Source organism: Dendrobates tinctorius, unplaced genomic scaffold (genome assembly GCF_039654945.1).
Source record: "Dendrobates tinctorius isolate UK_male_01 unplaced genomic scaffold, ASM3965494v1 ptg000016l, whole genome shotgun sequence".
Lineage (NCBI taxonomy): Eukaryota > Metazoa > Chordata > Amphibia > Anura > Dendrobatidae > Dendrobates > Dendrobates tinctorius.
Window position 1 is genome coordinate 86,660,513 of NW_027361684.1, and position 17,980 is coordinate 86,678,492.

At 41.7% G+C, this 17,980-nt stretch overlaps 1 protein-coding gene and 1 long non-coding RNA gene across 2 annotated transcripts in view; one reads left to right on the forward strand and one right to left on the reverse strand.

The window, feature by feature from the left end:
• Positions 1 to 17,980, forward strand: part of LOC141080646 (uncharacterized) — a 30,550-nt gene that overhangs the window by 3,728 nt on the left and 8,842 nt on the right. The window lies entirely within an intron of this gene.
• TSPAN7 (tetraspanin 7) overlaps positions 16,683 to 17,980 on the reverse strand; it is a 149,127-nt gene continuing 147,829 nt past the window's right edge. Inside the window, exon 8 of the mRNA XM_073566019.1 lies at positions 16,683 to 17,691. The gene's annotated coding sequence lies outside the window, so the exon portion shown is untranslated. The remainder of the gene's footprint in view (positions 17,692 to 17,980) is intronic.

Here is a 17,980-nt window from a genome sequence, read left to right on the forward strand (position 1 = left end):
ACCTCACGCTGCTGTGATCATTCCAGCGATCTGCAAGATGTTATGATGTTTTCATTATTCCATTTACGACGGCCTACTACACTTTTACAGCAGGCTGACATGAGCTTTAAACCTAAGCTCTGTAATTTTATAGTGCATGGGAATGGTGGCAGCGTACTGCTGTGTGTTGTCGTACATCTGCAGCAGGGCCGTCAATGACAGCACAAGACGCCAGAGACTTACAGACGGTACTAAGAATCAATGGTTAAATAAGACCGTCACAGAATAAGAGCAGCACAAACAGAATGCAGAATTTTATATAAGAGATGTACAAAACGAATAAATGTCCCATGGAAAGAATAAAGGCCACATAGTACCACAAAAGCAGAGGGTTAAATATCTATGACAGCGCTGTGGTTCCTGGAACACAGATGGATTCTGTACACTTTGTTCTCTAGTTCAGAATTAGTAAAGGAGAGAGGAGAAGGCTCTACTCTGAAACACGTTGCAATAAATTGGCATTGACCTCTGTCACAGCGGCACCGGGGACCCACCACACTCCTCTCTCCTTTACTTGTTATGTCCTCTCTTCATGTGGTGTGAGTACAGCGACCAGAGCAGCCACCACGATTGGATTACACTACACTTCACGCAACCTGAAAGGTGAGTGACCAACCTTCCAAGTCACCCTTATCTGTTGTTACACAGGGAGCTCCCCTTGTTTATATCTATCTAGTTCAAAACTAAGGACAGAAAAATAAAGTTTACAACTGTCTGAATGCCAAGCCGCCCATCATTTGCTAAACTTAGAGGAGTAGCTGTGGGTTTTGCGTTTTTAAGAACCCAAGTTTGTGCTCTTCACCCAATTGCCCTTAAAAAAAATTGAACAGGGCCACAAAAAAGAGCCCAAGTATACGGCCTACTGCAGCCCATTGTCAATGAGAAGGGACCCCAAGAAACTTTTCCCCAACCATCCTGCCCAAAAGGCCAAAAGTAGAGTAAAGGATCGGTGCCCTCCCCTTACTGAAGCTCATGGAGAGCCAGTCATGCCCACAGCATCCACTCCAGTGGACCTAGGAACTCTGCCTGGAGTGCTTCTCCTCCCGGTGAAGGAGAGCCAGAGCTTTGCAGTGGGTAATGGACCCTGATGACCACACACTCCCACGCCAGATCGATCAACAATAAGGGAACCGCCAGGATGTATTGATTCATTTATCGAATAGTGTGGAGGCCACACATTGCAGCTATGCTTTTTGCTGATGGCTTCTGAAATTGTGGCAAAAATGCTGCAGTTTTACAGCAGTTTTAGAAAAGCACACAATGGTTGCAACATGGATGCAAAGTGTTACTTTATGTTATAAACTCAACTATTTAATTTTCTGCTCAAATCTAAGTGATATGTAGACATTCTGTATTTAGTATAGAAATGTATGGCAGTAAGCAGACAGTAGCGCAGAATTGCAGATTTCTACTACATTTTCAGCTTGCGCATTAAACATACCACAAATGTAGAATCGAAGTGTTGGGAACGTGGCCTCTGGTTTGTTGCACAACAGTGACATCATATGGTGACAATTGGTAATGCAAACTTTTTTTTACGGTGAATCTTTGACTTATCGTGTGCTGCCCACTCTGCCGTAGTTACAAGTAGAGATGTGTGAATTTGTTTGGATTTTGTCCCCGAACCTGATTTTGACATAATAGAGCCATATCCGAACAATATTCGTGCCAAATGTATGTTTGATGATCAGTTCCGAACATATTCGGTAATTTCTACTCCCATTGACTCTAATGATGTTCAGCTGTTTTTGATGAGTATCGCAAAAACAATATTCGATTCCGATCATATTCGGAACCGAATCTGAACAATTTGCTCATCTCTAGTTACAAACACACAGAGACATGAATGCGGATACATGATGTATTTTGGCTAAATATGAATGATTCTTTTTGTTTGCATAGCGCTGTGTGCTTGGCGTCTATTTATGCAGAGAAGTCGACCGAGTGCTTCATGGGCTGATATGTAAACGGCGGGTTGCTGAGAGAATAGGAGTGGTCTTTTTTGATCACATCAGACCTCAAATAATTTCAGACCTTAACTTAATTACCATCGTTCTTGTGTCCTCTTCACTTTCAGACTTTCCGCCCCACAAGTTCCTGGGCAGTTTCAAGACTCTGTGTGGCCGCACACTACATACGTTTTGCATGCCAGTCTTAATGAATGGGACTGCTAAAGTAAGATGCGTCTAATTAAGAAGCGCATGCAACCAAATTAGTTGTATTTTACATCTGCTGTCCGCCTCCAACAAAAATGTTACTCCAGCCAAGGACTGGAGTACATTTCTATTGTTAGTTACGCATCAGGTTTGATGAATTTACCAAGTTGGTCTTGCCACAACCTGTCCTGCCCAAACTCTGCCATTTTGGAGGGGCTAGTCGGGACTGTTGTAAGAACAACAAAAATCACAACAGTAGCAGTTCACCTTCAGTTACCTATGTGATATGTAATTACATTTATGATGTAAATGATAATTTATGACTCATTAAATATTATAAAGCAGCACAGATAGAAGCATTTCTGTTCTCAGCTGCAGGGAACATCTGACATAAGAGCTGAAAAAAGTTCATAGTGAAAAAGCTGTGCAGATGCTGGAGTGGTCGATGGCCACAGAGGTCAAGACAAGTGTAGCTGCTTTAGTACAAGTTCAGTGAGGGAACAGTTATGTGTATTTTACTGCTTTTTATGGTAAATTTCACCACTACCAGGAGCCTTAACCCCTTAATGTCCAATGACGGACACAGTCCGTCATTGGACTTCTCCCCTGCTTTGATGAGGGCTCCAGCACTGAGCCCGTATCAAAGCCGGGACATGTCAGCTGTTTTGAACAGCTGACATGTGCCCGCAATAGGCGCAGGTGGAATCGCGATCCACCTGCACCTATTAACCCGTTAAACGCCGCTGTCAAATGCTGACAACAGCGTTTAACCGGCGCTTCCGGCCGCCGGGTCGGAAATGAGGTCATCACTGACCCCCGTCACGTGATCCGGGGTCAGTGATGCATTGGCATAACAACCAGAGGTCTCTTGGAGACCTCTATGATTGTTGATGCCGCTTTGCTATGAACGCCACCCGGTGGTCGGCGCTCATAGCTATGCAGTAATTCTGCTACATATGGGCGATCTGCTCATCGATCAAGTATGGCAGAACCGATCAAGTATGGCATACTTCTAGCCTCCCATGGAGGCTATTGAAGCATGACAAAATTTAAAAAAAAGTATTTTAAAAAATATTAAAAAAATAAAAAATATATAAAAGTTCAAATCACCCCCCTTTCGCCCTATTCAAAATAAAACAATAAAAGAAAAAATCACACACACATATTTGGTATTGCCGCATTCAGAATCGCCCGATCTATCAATAAAAAAAAGCATTAACCCGATCGCTAAACGATGTAGCGAGAAAAAAAATCAAAACCCCAGAATTACGTTTTTTTTTAATCTCTGTGACAATGCATTAAAATGCAATAACGGGCGATCAAAAGAACGTGTCTGCATAAAAGTGGTATTAAAAATGTCAGCTCGGCACGCAAAAAATAAGCCCTCACCCGACCCCAGATCACGAAAAATGGAGACGCTATGGGTCTTGGAAAATGGTGTTTTTTTGGTTTTTTTTTAGCAAACTTTGGATTTTTTTTTCACCACTTAGATAAAAAAGAACCTAGACATGTTTGGTGTCTGTGAACTCGCAATGACCTGGCGAATTATAATGGTGGGTCAGTTTTAGCATTTAGTGAACCTAGCAAAAAAAACAAGCAAACAACAAGTGTGGGATTGCACTTTTTTTGCAATTTCACCGCACTTGGAATTTTTTTCCTGTTTTGTAGTACATGACATGGTAAAATCAATGGTGTTTTTCAAAAGTACAACTCGTCCTGCAAAAAATAAGCCCTCACATGGCCATATTGATGGAAAAATAAAAAAGTTATGGCTCTGGGAAGAAAGGGAGCGAAAAACAAAAGCGAAAATAACCCCCGTCCTTAAGGGGTTAACAATTTGCCTGTGAATGTCCACAAGCAATAATCTGATAACTATTATTCAGTTTCAAAAAGGGTTTTATTAGAGAAACTTTACAAGTAGCTGTCCAAGACCAACAATGTTATGTTTCCCACACAGAAGATAAAACCAACATTAGGTTAACTACATAGAACCATAGACTGCAAGAATTGGAAGGGACCTCCAGGGTCAGTGTCCAACCCTCTGCTCAGTGCAGGATTCACTAAACCATCCCAGACAGATGTCTGTCCAGCCTCTGTTCAAAGACATCCATTGAAGGAGATCTCACCAACTCTAGTGGAAACCAAAGCATCGAGGAACTTTTTTTCCCTCAATTGTTAGTCACTACTTTAAAAATTATGGGGGACTGTCTGGGGGACAGTTGGGAGGGGGAAACTGTGGAATCCATCATACTATGAGCATGGGAGGGATTGTGGAGTCAATCATTCTGTGTGTGGGTGTGGGGGGTTGTGGTGGCCATCATACTGTGTGGGGGGCTGTGGAGTCTATCATGCTGTGTATGTGGAGGGTATGGAGCTGTGGACTCAATTATACGGTGTATGTGCGGGTTGTGGAGTCCATCATACTGTGTGTGGGGGAGGGTTGCGGAGTCCATCAGTGTGTGTGTGTGTGTGTTGGGGGTGGAAAATGTGGAGTCCATCATACTTATGTGTCATAGAATTATAGAATGTTAGAGTTGGAAGGGACCTCCAGGGTGATAGTGTCCAACCCCCTGCTCAAAGCAGGATTCATTAATCCATCCCAGACAGATGTCTGTCCAGCCTCTGTTTGAAGACTTCCACTGAAGGAGAAATCACCACCTCTTGTGGCAGCCTGTTCCACTCATTGCAAAACACAAGCCGCGGAGACACCATCACATGTTTCTCAACGCAAGCAATGACTAGCCAGGTCTTTCCCCGGAAAGGAACAGCCACGAGAAGGGCAGTCTCCAATGAAGGAAACCACCTATGCCAAAACATGGTATCCATCCACAGACAGATGTTTCAGGGTATTGCCCCTCATCAGTGTGGAGTAGGAAACATAGGTGGTTTCCTTCATTGGCTTGTGCTTTGCTTGTTTTTACATATCTCCCATAAGGGATGGGGGCATTGCTCTAGAATCACTGCGTTGAGAAACGTGATGGTGTCTCAGCAGTGTTGGATGTTGATCTCCATGAGTTCATTCATCCTCATTTTTCACAGTCTTCTACTAGACATTGCTCCTACTGGTCAGTTTCCTACTCCACACTGATGAGGGGCAATACCCCGAAACAGCTGTCTGTGGATGGATACCATGTTTTGGCATAGGTGGTTTCCTTCATTGGAGACTGCCCTTCCCGTGGTTGTTCCTTCCCGGGGAAAGACCTGGCTAGTCATTGCTTGCGTTGAGAAACATGTGATGGTGTCTCCGCGGCTTGTGTTTTGCATGTTTTTACATATTTTCCATAAGGGATGGGGGCATTGCTCTAGAATCACTGCGTTGAGAAATATGTGATGGTGTCTCCACAGTGTTGAATGTTGATCTCCATGAGTTCATTCATCCTCATTTTTCACATGCTCCACTCATTGATCACCCTCACTGTCAAAAAGTATTTTCTAATATCTAAACTTAATCTTCTCCCTTTCAGTTTCATTACATTGCTTCTCATGTTTACATGTGCAAATGAGAATAATGATGATCCTTCTACAATGTGACAGCCATTGAGATAGCTGTAGACAGCTGTTAAGTCTCCTCTTAGCCTTCTTTTTTGCAAGCTAAACATTCCCAGATTCTTTACTTGTTCCTCGTAGGACATACTCTGCAGTCCGCTCATCATCCTGGTAGCTCTTCTCTGAACTTGCTCCAGTTTTTCAATGTCTTTTTTAAAATGTGACAGAACTAGACACAGTATCCCAGATGAGAACAGACCAAGGAGTAGAGTGGGATAATTACTTCACGTGATCTAGACTCTATGCTTCTCTTAATACATCCCAGAACTGTTTGCCTTTTTTTTGCTGCTGTATGACAGAGTTTAGTCATGTGCAATCTGTGATCTATTATTATACCCAAGTCTTTTTCATATGTGCTGTTGCTTAGTTCTATTCCTCCCACTCTGTAGATGTCATTTTCATTTTCCTTTCCCAAATGTAGAAGCTTGTATTTCTCCATTAAATACCATTATATTTGTCGCTGGCTGCAATTGTTCAATTGTTTTAAGTTTGTAGAGCAGGGGTGGGCAACCTCTGGCCCTTTTCTATGGCTCTGTGCAATTCCCGGGGACTGAAGGGCTCAGGCTGGCAGACGCTTTTTTTCCGGCTGCCATTCCTTTAAACCCCCACTGGCACTGCAAGCATGGACATGAAGCTTTCACTACTACTGTAGAGATGGGCAAAAACAGAAGTGTTCGGCTTGTACCGGACAACGACTTTCTGCTGAAGAGGGAGAGAGAAAAAGGGAGAGAAAGAAGATCGGGTATCCATTATTTTCAGTGGCGTTTGGGTACTGTTCTGGTACCTGAACTGAACTTTGTAAACAGTTCAACGTCAGGTACCAGAACCCGAACTTCAACCGGTCCACCCATCCCTATTCATTACTGTACACTGCATGTGCATTCATTGAAGAATTCCATCCTCACGATGGCCAATGTCTGTGTTGTATATACGCCCCCTAGTCCTCCCCAGTGATGTACAGTGCCTTGCGAAAGTATTCGGCCCCCTGGAACTTTTCAACCTTTTCCCACATATCATGCTTCAAACATAAAGATACAAAATATAAATTTTTGGTGAAGAATCAACAAGTGGGACAAAATCCTGAAGTTGAATGAAATTTGCTGGTTATTTTAAATGTTTGTGGAAATTCAAAAACTGAAAAGTGGGGTGTGCAATATTATTCGGCCCCTTTAACTTAATACTTTGTTGCGCCACCTTTTGCTGCAATTACAGCTGCAAGTAGCTTGGGGTATGTCTCTATCAGTTTTGTACATCGAGATACTGAAATTCTTGCCCATTCTTCCTTGGCAAAAATCTTGAGCTCAGAGAGGTTTGATGGAGATCGTTTGTGAACAGCAGTTTTCAGCTATTTCCACAGATTCTCGATTGGATTCAGGTCTGGACTTTGACTTGGCAATTCTAACACCTGGATACGTTTATTTGTGACCCATTCGATTGTAGATTTTGCTTTATGTTTGGGATCATTGTCTTGTTGGAAGACAAATCTCTGTCCCAGTCTCAGGTCTTCTGCAGACTCCAACAGGTTTTCTTCAAGAATGGTCCTGTATTTGGCTCCATCCATCTTCCCATCAATTTTAACCATCTTCCCTGTCCCTGCTGAAGAAAAACAGGCCCAAACCATGATGCTGCCACCACCATGTTTGACAGTGGGGATGGTGTATTCAGCGTGATGAGCTGTGTTGCCTTTACGCCAAACATATCGTTTGGTTTTATCTGACCAGAGCACCTTCTTCCACATGTTTGGTGCGTCTCTCAGGAGGCTTATTGCGAACTTTAAACAACACTTTTTATGGATATCTTTGAGAAATGGCTTTCTTCTTACCACTCTTCCATAAAGGCCAGATTTGTGCAGTGTACGACTGACTGATTGTTGTCCTATGGACAGACTGTCCCTCATCAGCTGTAGATCTCTGCATTTCATCCAGAGTGATCATGGGCCTCTTGGCTGCATCTCTGATCAGTCTTCTCCTTGTTTGAGATGAAAGTTTAGAGGGACGGCCGGGTTTTGGTAGATTAGCAGTGGTATGATACTCCTTCCATTTCAATATGATCTCCTTGCACAGTGCTCCTTGGGATGTTTAAAGTTTTGGAAATCATTTTGTATCCAAATCCGGCTTTAAACTTCTCCACAAACGTATCACGGACCTGCCTGTTGTGTTCCTTGGTCTTCATGATGCTCTCTGTGCTTCAAACAGAACCCTGAGACTATCACGGAGCAGGTGCATTTATACGGAGACTTGATTACACACAGGTGGATTATCTTTATCATCATTAGTCATTTAGGACAACATTGGTTGTTTGTTGAGAAATCACCATATGTATTCAGGCTGTCTAGCAGCCGCAAGTCATGCAGTTGCGGCGACACAAACTAAATCTCCGAGCACACCCAAATACTCAGAGAACACCCGAGCGTGCTTGGAAATCTCAAGTAATGAGCATACTCGCTCATCACTAATGGTTTGTGTTAGGAAGGAGCCATGGGGTTTAAATGCATTGCTATGATAAAACAGGTGTATCAATACTTGCTGATTGGCAAGAGAAAAAACGCACAAAAAAAAACAAACAAAACCAATCTCTGATTCCATATACATAAAGGAAAACTAACATACATAACAAATAAACAATATATTAAAAATGGAGTATTACCGAAACAAAAATGAAAGTTAATTATATTGGAGTATGAGATCCTGACGTACTGGATTTTCAAGTTGCAGAAAGAAAACACTGCAAGGACTAAATGTACCATATTTTTCGGACTATAAGACGTACCGGACCATAAGCCGCTCCCCAAATTTTCAGAAGGAAAATGGGGAAAAAAATTAATGCATCAAATGGGGGTCCATCTTACAGTCCTGAATTCAGCTTACCCTGGAGGGATCAGCAGCGCTGGTGGAGCGTGGTCACAGGGGGTGTTTGGTGGTCCGGCTATAATATGACCCGGACTGGTGCGGCAGGTTCGGCAGTGCTCTGTGGTGTGGGGGCTCTGTCGACATTTTGTGAAAGCCCGAAGCCCCTGCACATCCATTGCTGCGAAACGGTACTCTCTAGGAAATCCTATCACAAGGCTGGTCCTGCAGGCTCGGCGGCACTCGGTAGTGCGGGGGCTCCAGCGACATTTTGTGTAAACCCGGAGCTCGCGTACTTCCATTGCCTCGAAGCTGTGGCCTCTGAGAAAATGGCCGAATGAGGCGGCGCATATGGAGATTGAGATCTTAGCAATGAGGCAACATCACTAGAACCCCCATCAGCACAGAAACACAGAATCACAATCTTCATCAATGCAGAAATATATCACCAGAACCAAAAGCACTAAAGAAACACATCACAACCCTCATCAGTACAGAAATACAGAACCACATCCACCACCAGTACAGAAATACAGCACCAGAACAATTAGCCGTAGATGAATACATTACCAGGACCACCAGTAGAACATGAATAAATGACCAAAACCACGATCAGTTCAGGGTACATCAATTGTAATGTCAGGACAGCTGGATATAAATTTGTACTTGAATCTACAACTCCCAGTATGTCCTTAATAATGGCATGAAGACAGTGGGAGTTTTTGTTAACATCCATCATCAGACTGTGGACTATACAGGAACCACAGTACTGTTGAGATGTTGCCAGTATCACAAAAACATTTGCATCCAGGTACCTTATAGAGGACATCTTCTCGGATTGGAGTTATTCTTTTTCTTTTCTTCTTCATCTTGTCCAGACACCATGTTAACTTTTCACATCCGCAGACTTCCAACTTCCTTGGTTTTCTGCAGCACATCAGGACACTGTGCCCATAAAAATAGCAGTGTGATTATAATGCTTACGAATAAAAATATCTGCCCTACTTTGTTCCCCTGAATAATTGCCCCTCAGTGTTCCCTGCACGAAATATAACCCTCACATTGTTCCTCTTATGATACATACCCTCCACGCTGTCTTCTCACACCGCGTCCCCCTTATACAGCACAACCTTTATAGTGTCCCCTCATCTTACTCACCCCATTCGACATACTACCTAGTCACTATTCTGTGCCCCCTCACACTTTTCTTCCCATACTGTTTCCTCACACATTCACACCTACTCACCATGTGGCTTCCTTTCATATTTACCCACTCACTCTCGATACTGTCTCCACACATCCCTCTTCTCCCCATACCATTTCCTCACACATTCCACACTCACCATACTGTCTCTTCACTGATCCACCCTCTTTTCTTCAAACTGCCTCCTCACACATTCCTCCCGACCATACTGTCTCCTCACATAATCCCCCCTAGCTCTCCATTCCCTGCTCCCCATTTCCTTAAAAATCCCCCACTCCCATACTGTTTCGACACCCATTCTCCCCCACCCCAATACTATTTCTGCATCCATTCGCCCCATGTTCCCCATACTATTTACTCAGATTCTCCCATTACTGTTTACATAAAAAAATTCCATCCCGCTAATTTCAATAAATCTTTGGTTTCTTCAGCTCTACTGGAGCGCATACCATACCAAGGTTCTTTGTACTTCTGGAGAGTGATATTAGCAGTGTGATCATATGACCTGATCATGCTGTTGATATCACCTTGACCCAGAAGTGCCGACATTCAGGGCCTTTAACATGCAAGTACAACTGATTGCTGGGAGCCGGTGTGTACACTACAGGAGGTGGAAAAATGCAGATATGTGCACATACAATACGCAGACTCACACACACGCAGTCAGCTTGACAGCTGGCTAAGAGAAGAGCAAGCTCACAATATGCAGTCACACGCACACAAGCAGTCACGCACACCAATCCTCAAACCAAGCCATTACATATGGTACTTGTACAAGTTTTGTGTGTTGTATGTTTGCTTACAGAAAAAATTCACATCTTTGGGCTGTGCTAACCGAAATGATGGTCCTTGCTCCAATATATAAAGAAGTGGTTTTTATTCCACAACGCATTTCTACCCTGTACTGGCATTTTTTCAAGTGTAAAAACCAATACTACCTTGGTACCAACCTGTACCTTGATTTTTACACTTGAGAAAAACGCTAGTGGAAACGCATTGTGGAGTAAAAATAGCTTCTTTATATATTGGATCAAAGATCATCATTTTCAATTAGCACAGCCCAAAACCAGGAATTGTCTTTTCCTTCAGTCATCCTGGTGAAATTCCCCCAGCCATGGGACAGAAGCAACGATTATTGAGCTTTCACAGGCATTGTGCCTACCCAAATCACTCAGGTGAGCAGATTACCTGGTTTTATATATCTTTTTATAAAAGGCAGCATCCTATGGTCTGGTGAGCTCTGTTTACTTACAGTGTTTATTTGCGTATGGTACTAGACAGCATGTTGTAAGCAGTGCCTTTGTAATATGTATACATTAGAGCTATGCGTGTAAGGCCTCTTTCACACTTCAGTCTTTTGACGTCAGTCGAAATCCGCCCTTTTTTTAAAAAGTATCCTTTTTTTAGCGGAATCCGTTTTTTTCTCAGGCTTGCATTAGTGACGGATTGTAATGGATGGCCATCCGTTGCATCTGTCGTTTGATGGATCCATCGGAATTTCATCTGGATACAACGGACATAGTAATGTTTTTTTGTCGGCGCTGAAAAGACGGATGGCCTATTGGCGGTGGATCCGTCGCCGTCCGTCACATGACGGAATTCAGTGACAGATTCCGTTGTCTAAACTGAGCATGCCTGGAAGTATTTCCATTCATTTAATTTAACCCCAAAAGCCGTTCTGGCACAGAAAAATTCTCTCGCTCTCTCGAATCCTGTTCCTTTAAATTCCAAAAGCTGCAGCTTTGATGGATCCGTCAAAAAAATGGATCCGGTGCATCAGTTTTTCTGCAATCTTCAACGGATCCGTTTTTTCACACTTTGAGGGATTTTGACTGACATTAAAAGACTGAAGTGTGAAAGAGGCCTAATTTGTAAGTAGCAGAGCCCTGTGTGAAATGTGTAAATGGTGTTCCCCAGGAGCCAATAATTGTTTTCCACAATTGGCCAGACATGAGCCTACCGATTGGGTCAACTTAAAGTCCTGTAAGCTCTGTGTGTTGGCAGATGGTGTACAGCAACCCCCCCCCAATCTTTGGGCAAAGGAGGGGGGTGGGGTGTAGCAAAGCCAGGTAGGATAGTTAAATTCCACCACTGCAGGTATTAGTCATTGCTATCCAGATGCAACTAATTAAGAACCAGGAAATGGGTTCACCTTGGGTCAGTCTGCTGGATGTTAAGCAGAGGGCTGTTTGTTGAAACTAGCGAGTGAGCACCCAATTGTGAGCTGTAGCCGGGAGAGACACAAGTCAGGATCTCTCTTTGAATGGAGACTGCATAAGTCAGCTATAAAAGCTGAGCAGTCTGTGCACTGGTGCTGCAGAAAGTCAGGTCGAAGCTGCAGATTCTTCAGTGTGAACTGTGCCCGGAGTTGACACTTCTGTTTGGCGCTGGAACTCAGACTGAAGGTGATACCAAGACTTGTAGGACCGTACCTCTTCGGCATATAAAGTTTGCTCCAGAATAAAGGACTGCAATCTGTTCTTTTGAGCCCACGCTAACATATGTGCTTGTTGAATGAACTATTTGCTGTTATACCTTTGTGCTCAGAAGAGATTTGGTTTTGAATCCCTTGGAGATTTATGAAAGCAATAAAACTGCACGTTTGGACCAAACCGCATTGACTGTGTGAACGTTACCCAATGCCTACCTGAGATCATAAATCTCTACAATATATATGTGATATTCAAGACAGATGTCACCAAGTAGCAATAGTACACATGCACCAATCTTGATGGGAATCTGAAGGTTACTTCAGCAAATGTCTGCCTGGCATAGCGAGAATGACACCTGCAGTGGCTCTACCATACTTGACAACTCTTTAGGAATGTCAGAGAAGCTCTCGGGTATAGGGGAGACTTATTGGAAAAGTTGGCAAACTTCCTGACAAACAGCTTGATGGCAGAGTCATTTATTCTTGCTAGTCAGAGACTGCATGCTATGGTCTACCTGAGGTCTATAGCGCTCAAAGGGCATCAAGCAATCTCCCTGCATTGTGTGCCTCAGATTGCATGGGGGAGTAAGGACCTCAACTCATCGGGACACCGGGGTGAGGCAAGTTTATTTTTTTTATTGGTACAAATTGCATAGGAGGAATGTTGTATGGGGGATTACAGTGGGGATACAATTATTATTACATCGGCATCAATTGGGGACATTACTGTGAGAAGACACCATTATTGTGTGGGGGCATAAAAAGTATCATACATGTGAACAAGTAAGGATCCAGATTTCAGTTCATGTCTACTTGTGAGTTAAGAACATTATGGAGAAGAGGTTGTTGTGTGAATGGGTATGTGGTCTTCACAATGAGCGGATTGACCTAAGGATGATGCCACAGCAGAATGCTTCTAAAAAACATATAAAACAGTTTTAATAAGCAGAGGTAAAATAACTGATTTACTGACCATCTCTGTATGATGACTCATAAGATTATGGCCTCTAGTCTACAATGAACATGGAATTGAACATTTCTTGTATGACAGTACTGGATCAAAAGAGTAATTATTTTTTTGCACAAGTCATATTTGTGTAACAATGAGACTTTTAAGATATAATAATATACTATAATTATATTCTATTTCTATATACCGTAATATATAATTATATACAGCTCTGGCAAAAATTATGAGACCACTGCAAAATTTTCTGTTTCTCTGATTTTTCTCTTTATAATTATATTTTTTGAGTAAAATGTAAATTGCTCTTTTATTCTATAAGTTACTGACATGTCTTCGATTTTCCAAGCAATAAATTTTGTATTTATTTTCAGAAATAAGAAATGGTCAAAAGAACAAAAAAATGCAGTGCTTGCAGACCTCAAATAATGTTAAGAAAACAAGTTTATAATCATTTAGAAACCACAATACTAGTGTTTTAAACGCAGGAAGAGTTCAGAAATCAATATTTTGTGGAATAACCATGATTTTTAAAATCACAGCTTTCAAGCGTCTTGGCATGCTTGCCACCAGTCTTTCACACTGCTTTTGGGTGACCTTATGCCACTCCTGGTACAAAAGTTTAAGCAGTTCTTTGTTTGATGGCTTGTGACTATCCATCTTCCTCTTGATTACATTCCAGAGGTTTTCAATGGGGTTCAGGTCTGGAGATTGGGCTGGCCATGACAGGGATTTGATGTGATAGATCAATGTGTGGATGAAGGACTGTGTGGCATGGCGCATTGTCCTGCTGGAAAAAAACAGTCCTCAGAGTTGGGGAACATTGCCTGAGCAGAAGGAATCAACTGTTTTTCCAGGATAACCTTGTAGGCAGCTTGATTCATACATCCTTTGCAAAGATTAACCTACCCAATTCCAGCCTTGCTGAAGCATCCCCAAATCATCACCGATCCTCCACCAAATTTCACAGTAGGTGCAAGACACTGTGGCTGGTACGCCTCTCCAAGTCTCAGTCTAACCATTAGATGACCAGGTGTTGGGCAAAGCTGAAAATTAGACTCATCAGAGAAGATTACTTTACTCCAGTCCTCTATGGTCCAATTCTTATAGTCTTTGGCAAACTTCAGCCTGGCTCTCCTTTGCTTCTCATTGATGAAAGGCTTTTTTTCTAGTTTTACATGACTTGAGCCCTGCCTCTAGCAGCTTGATACGAACTGTTCTTGCCGTGCACTTCACCCCAGCTGCCATTTGCCATTCCTTTTGAGGTCACTTGATGTCATTCTGCGGTTGCTGAGTGACATTCGAATAAGATGACTGTCATCCCGGTCAGTGGAGATTCGTTTTTGCCCTCTGCCGGTCTGTAACTTTGTTGTCCCCAATTTCTGCTGCTTGACCTTGTTGTAATGGATTGCCATCTTAGAAATTTTAAGGATGGAAGCAACATGACACTCATTGTATTGCTCTGTTAGTAAAGCCATCTGTATCACTATACATTATCTGTGGTGTTAAATAGGACTTCGGGTAGCACCTAGTATATTCAGATTATACCACCTTTATGTCAATAGCCAGTCACAATTCAGAGAATGTTATGTAATTTAACGCGTTTCAGACAAAATACTAATCCGGTCATTAGGCATTTATCATGACTAGGAATATAGTTTATGTCTGAAACTCGTAGGATAATGCTATGAAATTCTTTGAAGTGTACTTGGTTCTAAAGTTGTTTAAATAAAGATGGTGAAAAGTTTTAATCCGAATCAGTTGGGGATCTTCGTTTGTTACTGCTGTATATCAAAACCATTGGATACTACACGGAGTTAGTAAGGAGTTGTTGGCTGGTGAGTCTGATTCTACTCCTTAATTACAGGAAACATGGATCTATTGTGTTTTTTCCATACTTACGACTACATAAGCTTGTTGGGCTGTAACTATAATTTCAGCCCTGAGTCAAGTAGCGTTTGTTATACATATGTACTGGCTGTTTACCCAACTTGTAATACATGATTATATTGTAGTTATGATCCTTATTACTTGAAACTTTCCAGTTCCAGTAGTCTAGTTCGAGACTTGAATTGCTCATTGACATTAGATTCTAAGTGCATGGCTGAACCAGACAGGTATAAAGACATACCACAAACCTGACACTCAGGTTTTCTTCATGTGCTTTGCTTCTTTCTTTAGTTTCTTCCCTCCTCTCCAGACATCTATAACCAACAAGTATAACTTGACCCCTCAGCGAAGACAGATTTCTAGACAGACAGTTTTTCAGAGTGAATGATCGAAGCAGGAGAAAGTTAGAGGGGAGGAAGCATTTTTCTGTAAAAAATATATATTGCAAACCATCTTATCTTCGATCATACTGTTGATTTATAATAAAGAAAAATTAATCAATGTAGTTACTCTTTATGGCACAATAACACTTAGTATTATGATCAGTGTTTTGCATCAGTAATAAGCCAAAACAGGGAATGAAAAAAATAAAAAAATACCATGGGTTGTGTCAAGTATAAGCATATATGAGTTAACTGACTTATGGACACAGTGACTGGTGTCCGAAAGTAGCTCTATAGTATATGTAACAGAAAAACTTCCTGAAATAGAACTAGAAAAAGTCTAATGCCCGAATGACTTGACATTTACTGTATGTAGTGACATCCTTGGATTTATGCTGTCCATGGTTTGGGCACCATGTGCCACGACTCTGTTGTCCCTAACGCTAGGGCACTAGCTAGCCCTGCTCCCCGGATTACTTCTGATGGTGAAGACTCTGGCGCCATGTATTTGCCTTAGCTCCTGAATCCTCCCTGAGTCTGTACCCTTCCCCCACCCAAAGAGGGGAGTAGTGGTGTACAGCAATACACCAACTATAACAAGGTAATACGAAAAAGGATAAAGGAAAATACCAGACATACAAATATATACACAAACAACAGAGGAATGCACAGAAGAGTGTAGGATGGGGTGAAACCAAAGTAGGATTAACAAGGTAATTATCACACACGCAAAACCTAGCAACAGTCTCCTATAAATCCACCAAACTACTTCTCAAACAACCCCCAACCTGCCGCCATGCAGCATAAGCTAGCTCTGACAAGCTAGCTAGGGCTCAGATAATACAGGAGGTGGGAGTAGCTAACAGTGCACTGCTCAGAGCTTAAATGATCCAGGAGCTCTCAACTCAGCAAATTAGCTGAAATTTACACTGTTTAATATGAAGGTGCTTGTAATCAGTGCAGGAGTAGGAGAAATCCGGCGCTGCGGTCTTCTCGCTCCTCTGTCGCGGTAAACCCATGATACCATGAATTGAATGATGGGTTACCATTAACAGGTGCAATTCTCAACACACTATTGCTTAGTGATACCAAAAATTGCAGATCTAATTAACAAAAATTTGTCAGTGACATGAGGCCACTTAGAATGTATAAAATGACTGGGACGGTATGAAATCAAATGATTTTGATGGTGGGTTATAAATAAAGGAACACAATAAAATAGCTCTTTGTAGTTCAGTTTATTTATATATATTTATCACAAATGCTCACAATATCAAAGCATAGTCCTCTGCATGCTAGATGGAGACATTATAAGAAAAAAATTATCATATTTTCTAATTTTATCTTTAAAAAGGTCTGAACATTTCCAACATGTGTCCTTACCCAAGTTTACACACTTTTCTGAAAATATCAATTTGGTTGCTATACTTCCAAAGCAACAAAACTGGAGGAACATTAGCTAAGAACGAACGAAAGGAATCGGCATGACGGCACAATTGAGGTTAGCTGTACACTAAAGGATAAAAAAAACATCAATAAATTGCCTTCACAGTAAGCAACAACAGTTTAGTAACAGTGAAACACAAAAATTTGGAATCTGAAGCAAAAAATTCACTAGACAAAGATCATTAGCATTAGGCATACAGCACAGAGTAAGAATCCAGGGTGCAGCCTAGCTTTAGGCCTACTGGATGCCATTCAAAGCACGACATAGCTCAACATGACTCTTTCAAGTATTGTAATATCACAGATTTATTTTAAGTAATGTGGTATATGGCAAAATAAAAAAAGAAGTATGCCTTGTAAATAAATATATAGAGATATATATATATATAAAAAAGATTAGATAGGCTATATTTGTTTTTTCATGTACTGATTTATATAAACGTATAGAACATTTAATAAATCGTTGGTAAGGACGTCTCCGTCCCTTCACTTGTATCAGCCACTGCATGCACAGCCAGGTCGAGGCAGTTAATGGATTATCATAGTAACAATACAACTACAGTATGACTAAAGAACACACAAAGTGCCATCATACGAAAAGCCTTCCCGGGAGGAAGTGTGCAGTTAGACACTATATAGGCTACTCTTCATGGCACAACTTTACTGGAACGGATGGTTACACTACAAAATGGTAACACGGAGTGCTTGGTAAATGTGTCGTGTGCTCTAACATTCTGTAAATTCCTTCTTGATTCCTTCAGCTCCTCATGTAATAATGGGTGGATCCTGGGAAGAGAAAACAATATATCACATACTTGCCACTAAATATATTTAATAAGTTGCTTTTCTTTTTTTCTTTTTAAATAAAAAGAAAAAACAACAAAGCCAAAATGAGAACCACACTTTGGACTCATTTACATAGCAGCACTGGGGGTATGCCAAGCAAGCATCCAATGAAGAATGCAGTATTTTGTTTCTGTTGAATTAGTACAAACTCTGCCTGAAAAAACCCTCAGAACACCATTGCCTTAGGTACAGTAGAGGCCCCAGTATAAATTAGTCACATTGGCTGGTT